Genomic DNA, 8,315 nt, shown 5'->3' on the forward strand with positions numbered 1-8,315 from the left:
AGATATATAAAATTCTAGGAGCCCTCACCTGTCAGCACGGCCTTGAGAATCGCTTCGCTATTTGACTACTGAGTTAGGCATGTTTGTTAGGCTCTCATGGCTATTAACCAAATTACTGATCAGTTCATTGGTTTTTTAAGCTTCTGTTGCCTTTCTTATTGGACTGATCATATTGGGTTTTGACGCATTAGCAGAGGTTTATGTGCTGGCTTTCAGTATGTTCTTAGGCTTCTTACCTTCTTCTTCTTTGCATGGGTTGTTGTTCATCGACAAGCGAACACTATTGATGTGGTGTGTGATCATGTTTTCCTGCTCCCCATGTTCATGATTAATTCATAAACTAAATTCTACAGAAAAATGGTTATTAAAGATATAATCTCTATGTCAAATTATGAATGCTAAAGTATAATTTCTATTTTAAGTATATATTCTATAAGAAAAATGATCTAGATAAGCTAAGATAATCAAGCTGTGAGCTGATTTCTTGTATCACAACCCAATAGTTACACCTTTTATTATTTTTACTTCTCATATTGATAGAATGAAAAAAAACAAAGTATAAGGCAAACTGCTACAACCTTAGACATTCATTTTTTTATCAACTTTCAAGCCCTCTTTTATCCCTTTATTAAAAGATGTTCACTGCAAATTTACTTGACCACTAAAATATAGATTAATTTTTATTGAACTGGTATAAGATATCTGAGACCAAGACCATTCAAATGGGCCTATGATCGCAGGAACTATTACAAATTTAATGAAACAATGTACCTTAAATCAAAGGCATTTATAATTTTAGCAAAAATTAAATAAAAGCAGTCGATTTGATGTCAATTTTATGATTTTAGTAAGAATCTAGATTTATTTTAGCTTACTTTTAAGTGTTAATGAAATGTAAAATATGAAAACAAATCATGTTGTGTTAGATAATGGTTTTAATGAATTTTTCACCATTTATGGTGTTATTTGGCCCTCATCTTTTCTGGTGAGAAATCCATGTTTTATCACAATTTCAAGACATATCCGTTCCTTTCATGAGTCCTAGAATCTAAAATAACAAAAATTAATACTTAAATTGATAAAATTAACATAATTATGCATCATTTCCCAGGTGTTTGTTTTTCCATGAGGGATCAATAGGACAGCCCTCATCCTCAGGTCAACCAGAGGGAGTTGAGAGGATCTGCCTTCCAAGTTCTAACTGGGAAATTAAACCCATGTTTATGTACAATGATAAAATGGAAGATTTTAGGGATTGGCATCAAATAAAATGGCCTGATTTTCAGGAGTAACACCAAGGAAAGTTGAAATCATTATCTAGGTCAAAACAGAGACTGCTACATTTTAGGACAGAGTTTATAAAATATAAATTAATGATTTGATCCACTGTAAAGATGTGGGGTTTTGGGATTTTCATAAAGGACAATAGAAATTGAAGTTAACACAATTTTCAGGATATTTACATTAGAGGAAAATATTGTAAAAGAGAAATGAGAACACGCCAGAATATTGGGGTGAATATCAAGATAAAAATAAAGTATTACTGGGATGAAAGAAGGCATGCCCAATTATTGGGATAAATGTCAAGAGATGTAGAAAGCATAAAGGAGGTCAATTAACAGACTGCTAAAGTTTTTGGTTCACCTAAGTGAGAACACGAAGAATTGATTAACTCATTAAGAAGATCTGATATTTTTGGGATTTGCATCAAGAAAAATAGAATGCATTATTGAGATCAAGTGGAAAAATTCAATAATTTTTAGTGACTTTATGGCAGAGTAAAAATACAGTATACTAGGAAAATGCCATATTATTGAAATCAACATCAAGGAAAGCAGAAAGTATTATAGAAATAGTATTAAATTATTAGAATTAATATAAATAAAAGGCACTATTTAAAAATATTCTAGATATCATGCTGATCATGATTGAATGAAGCAGATTAGTAGAATTTATTGGAATAAAAGAGAAGATGAAAGGTTTCATTGGATTCGTATCAATGTGATCATATTATTGAGTGAAAATAACAAATATCAGGATTGATGAGTAAAGAATAATTCTTTCTGCAATAGATTAAAACATCTTAGAAGAACATAATAAATCAAAAATGTAACTTGTGTGTATAAGAATACCTTTTTATGAATTAAAGGACAACCTTTTAATGGAGATTTGAGACAAATTTGAAACGAAAAAAAATTTAATTTAGTTCAGACTCTTAGATGGAAAAAGAGAGAGATTGTTGAAGTATATCATGTGCATCTCCATAATTGTTTGCTTCTCCTATGTGGATACATTTTGGCGTCTATCCTCAATTTTGAAAATGTTTCTTGAGCATCTTTCTTATGTCTTTTGCTTCCTTTTTCCTTCCCTCCAATATATAGTGAGTAGGATATCTGATTTAACATTTTCCAGTTTCTATGTTATCTTCCTCGTCATCGACCTTCTCATGAGTGTTGTACAATTTCACTTTGTTTTTCTTTATTTTATATTTATTTTCCATCTGTGATACATTTTATATATTTATTTTATATTTATTTTATATATTACTGGTTCACATTTTGTTTGTGTGAAAGATGCGAGCATTATAGAAGAAGAGCTCATATTTTGAAGTAGTGTTTGCCCGTCCTGATACCGGTACCGGATGCCGGTATCGGGACGGATGCTGTACCGGATACCGGTAAGGCAATTTCCGGGATCCGGTTTTTTCGATATCTGGATACCGAATATCAGTATCGGATATCGGTTGCTATAGTGCCGATATCCGATACCGGTATCCATCCAATACCGGCATTCGTCCCCGTCTCAGGGGGGCAGATGACGGTACCGGATATCGGATGCGGATATCGGTTTTCAATATCCGCATCAAATTATTTAACACTCTTTCTCTCACCCGTTCGCTCTCTCTTCCTCTTGTTCTCTCTCTCTATCCGTCTCTCGGTCGCTCTTGTTCTCTCTCTCGTTCTCAGTCTCTCTCTCTTCTCTCGGTCGCACATTAAAGCCACATTTCTCTCTAGTAACATTTCGGACCGCTAGCATTTCACATTTCACAGAGGAATAGCTATTTTATAATGTTTACTATATCACAACCTCATTTAATATATACTAGTAAAATTTTCTAAAATCTCCCATGTGGGATAACTGGTATGTTAACTTTGAATCCTGTTATCCCATATGGAAGAAAAAAAATTGCACACTATATAATGAGGGGCATAGAATATATTTCGAATTCAAATATCGTGGTTGATATCCGATATCCGATATTGGATATCGGTTTTCCGATATCCGGCATCCGGTATCCGTCTCCGACATCCGGATATTGGAAAACCGATATCCGGTATCCGATACCGTTCCTCGTCCTCACCCCCCGATATCCAGTACCGATACCGTCTACCCCTGATAGACGGATATCGCCCGATATCCGATATCCAATATCCGGCTATCAGTTGTCCGATACCAGATTTAGGACGGATATCGGGACGGCGAACACTATTTTGAAGTAAGAAGAAGGTTAGTGGGAAGAAGAGCTCAAAGAAGCCACCACATATAAGAAAGTGTCCTTGACATGAGAAGTGTGAAGCCACCATTCATTGATAAAAGATAGAAACCTTGGGATCATAGTTTCATATATAGAGAGAAGTAAATCTCATTTTTCATTTCCATTAGGTATTTCAAAACCATGACGGGTTGAGCCTCACATTCCGGAAAAAATGTAGTGTCCAAATTGGCATCGAGAGTTTCCTACTCAGCATGTTCTATATAATTTCAACACTTAATGTTTGTGTTGTCTTTGTTTCAAGGATGAAGGGATGACCTGAAGAAACTAAGGAAACATTGCTCAGTGATAAGAAATTATTAAAGTAGAGGGGTATCTGATTACACATCAATTGATGTATTAATATAATCTGAATTATTCAATTAAGCATATTTTTTTGTCCAACATGCATTATATCATATCATTTTATTTTTAATTTATTTTTAAGATGAATTTATTACTTTCCCTTAGATTTGATGTGTTCTGACTTTTTCCTGCAGCCAACTCTCACTGAGATGACCTCATCCTCTAGAATATTACCAAATCACTAAGCTTGTTAGAAACTTTCATCTTGAGAAAGAGAGAGATATATGGTGTGTAGCTTTTTGTTTGCAAATGGTACTTAGGTGTTTCTTCATCATGATTTTTTGTTGTCAAGTTGATCACCTCAATGTCTGGTAAAGGCTCAGCTATGTTTCTCTTGAGGTACTGTTGTCGTAATCATCAATTTAATTTCATTAGGATTGATATATTATGTTCAGAAGGCATTGAGAACTTGTGCATGCAAATTCTTCAAATACTCAAGAAGAATCTTTTAATCAGTGAAATTGTGGCCCAAAATGGGAAGAAAGTAACTTGCCACAAAATAATTTATTGGAAATTAATTGTATGTGTCTCCTTGACACCATACCAAAGGGGAATTCAAAACTTAAGGTATCTGCAAGTAGGCATAATTTTTCATCCTCAACACAAAGTGGTTGCTTGGATGCCAGCCTTGTTGAAATCAAAGATGCAGAGCCTTTTTCCTCCATATCCTCATCCATAGGGTTTTTTGGGTCACACTCGTCTCACCCTCCACAGCCTTTTTCCTCCATGCTACATTAGTTCTTGGACATCCTCATTCCTGACACCATGCAAAAGTGATAGAATGTACTCCAGTAATGCTTCATGGTCTCTGAGAGTCATCGGCTCCAACTTAACATGCAAATTTAAAATAAATAAATTATGAATGCATTTCTACCACAAACCTGGGTGTTATTCATGAAGATCTTCCCTTCATGGCTCCAAAAATGGTATTAATAGACACTCACCTATCCCTCTTGATAATAAGATTACTTGGCAAGAGGTGGTCATGGTCAGTGGTAGTGACATGTACTGCAAGTTGGTCATCTAGAACCTAGAAGCTTCATCATAACACATGCTAAAAGGCCTTTTTAATTGACCTGTACTGTGGATTGTCATCATAACACATGCTGACATGCATACGATATCAGAAGCTTCCTAAAAGGCCTTTTTAATTGATGAAAATCTTGTGACATTCATGCTCTGGAATGATATTTTTCCCTCATACATGATATCAAACTTTAGGAAAACCATCTTGTTGACAGAATCTAATAAGTTATGCTCTTGGTTCCTCTTATGATTCATCACAAGCGACCAAAAGTGTGTGGCTTCTACGTGCATCCATGTAGTCCTCATCATGTCAAATGTATCTTCTACTCGATAAGCTGCACAGAGCTCTAGAATGATTTTTCTACCATGTTGGGCACATCAGGAGAGATGGATACCTCCGGGGAGAAGGAGAAGAAGAGAAATATAAATAAAGAATGCCATGTGTATATTTTACAAAAAAATTTTTAATTAGGGCATCCTCCTTTTTATAAAACCATTTTTTTCATAATAATCCCCAAAGTTGAAGTTTACTATATAATATCCAGTAACCATTATGCACACAATCCGCTGGTTTATGCATCAGTCTACTTAATATCTACATAAGCCCAATACTCATTGTCTAACCTACTTAATTAAATAAATCTAATATATACATTAATTTATTTGGGATTGACACCAAATCGATAGGTTGATCACTTTATGGAAGGCACAAGCGATTTTTCAGCCACTTTATGGAGCATTTATACCATCAATTATTTGGTTCTTATAATCCATTATCAAGAAGCTTAGAGTAAGATTAGCTATCAAACCCTAATCGATCATCATAGTTAGCACTAATGCACTTCAAAATTATTGTAGACTTGTGCCCCAAATATTTTAATTTCTCTGGACAAGACTTCACTGCATCACCTTCCTTAAAAGGGTGGATGATCCCCTTTTGAGCACTATTAATTTTGTGGAATTATTTTTCTATTCAAGATTTCTGTTTGGAATCCTGTGATAAGGGACCCATGGTCACAGTAAAAACAACCATCCATCCACACGATGCATTTTATATCTAAAGGCCACTTGTGAAACCATGACTTTAATCAACTTGGTTTCCAATTAGGTATAAAACCATATAGGCATTTCATTCGGATAAATCTAGTGAACTATTTCCATAAAGCACACAAGCAATGTCAAGTAGAGCCTCTACACTAATAATCATGGGTCAACAATCCTCATGATACGAGTGTGAGTAGATTTTATTATTCTCTCATGATATTTTGATGCCCAGATCAAATATTTTACGAATAATTATGAGTATTATATAGTTTAACCATAACTGGTTTTAGCATTATGAGCTCACCCAAGTCATTACTCATTGCATTCGTTATTGTAACCATCATACATGCATCACAATGAATTTATCTTTAATAATAAATATTCAATGAAATGTGGAATCTACAGTATTCATCTAGGCTGATAACACAAAAATTATTAGATTAATATCATGAATTTTACATTTTAATTTGCATTGCAAAGATTGTTCATACATATTATCCAATGTAAAACTATTAAATCTATTTTTAAAAATTTTTATTATGACTCGATAAATTTTTGGGTATTTTCACAGGTTTTGTATCATCAATTCTTAATGAAAATGGTTTCTGAAGTCAGAATAAAATTTTCAAAGAATTTTATAACATTATATTCTTATAAAAAATATTTATCGGTCAAAATATTGGTTATCTATTTTTATTGATTAGAATTTATTATTGGGGAATGATTCTAAGTGTTATCCAGACTTATTTCTGCCCCAAAATGTGTCACCATTCTGTTTACTTGTATGAAAATCAATCAATGATTTTCACAATTAATCATTTAAAATTTGTGACATTATGACATTAAAATTGTGATACTATGATGTCCAGTCATTAGTTGAGAAGTTGTTAATTTTTTAGTGCCCAAGGAGATGTGGAGAAATGAAAAAGCAGACATTTAAATCACTGTGAGTATGATTTCAAAGAAAGAGATGCAGGGACACATGTCAAAATGATAAATGTTGAGGTTTTATTTGAAATGAATGATCTAAACATAAGTAATAGTGGTGCACATATGTGTCGTGATTTTGTTGGGCTAAGACGTAAGGCATTGACTTTCCATTTGGAAACGGAGTCATCACATCATGAATTAAATGTGTCAAACATAATGCACTCTTTTTATATCTCAACACATGAACACACGGCCTGAGATTGTTGGCCAAGATCAGAACTCATATAGATATGACGTGCAGTGAACATGTCGCCATGTAATGCATTAAAGACATTGTTAATAATATGTTCATTTTGCTTTCCATTGCCAGGACACATGCCAAATCTTGAGTAGTTTGGATGAAAAATACTCATGGAGTCAGTGCTAATGAGAATAAAAGAATAAACACAAAATTAGTGGCCCAAAATATAAAAAAATTAAATCTTAATATAAGATGATCCAGAGTGTCAATTTTGTTGAAGCATTGAGTGAAGCGTCTTCTTTCTACATTCTATCAATCCATGTTCTCCAATATATAATGATAAGTTTGATACATAGTAAAAATCATCTTTGCAATTGCTTCCTACATTTTTATGCTGAGTGAAAGAGAGTGAATTGGGAAATCCATCATGTTGTTGGCTGATCCTGGAAGAGCATAATGACCAAGGTTTTGTTTTTATCTTCTTCATCATCACTATTTAGCTTATATCCATTTATCTATTTCATCAAATCATGTCCAAATATATTCTCACCTTTCCGAAACCTTTATATATCGCCTTTCCCTATCATTTCATCATCCAAAAAATTGACAAAATTATTCTATATCAATTTATTTATACTCACCAATACATATATCTCTATCTCCCTTCGCAGCCCATCATGATTCCTTTGCTTTTATCCTCGTCTTTTGTTCTCATTCTCTCTACATTACTATCTTTTATCTTCCATATTTCAAATTAATCTTCATAATATTGTGATTATTAACAACCACCTTCTCACCTCACAATTTCACTATTCTATCTAAGTATTATCATATAAATATCTGTGTTTGCCTTATTAATCACCAATTGAAGGATATTTAAACTCCTAGTTATCATTCCCTGTGGAGATTACACTTACTCATCACTAATAGTATATTCCATTGAGTACATCTTTTACATATATTAATTATTAAATTGAAATAGTAACAACACTATTACCATAATTATGCTTGAATTTATTACAGACCAGATAGATAATATGATAAATTCACCTATAGTTCCATGCGTTTGATGTGAATTTAAGCATGTAATAATTAAATTTATCATGTTATTAGCTAGATTATGTGAATATTTATGAATTTCACATAAACATCATTTAAGCACATTTTTTGGCATTT

This window comes from Wolffia australiana, chromosome 4, assembly GCF_029677425.1.
Source record: "Wolffia australiana isolate 7733 chromosome 4, ASM2967742v1".
Classification (NCBI taxonomy): domain Eukaryota; kingdom Viridiplantae; phylum Streptophyta; class Magnoliopsida; order Alismatales; family Araceae; genus Wolffia; species Wolffia australiana.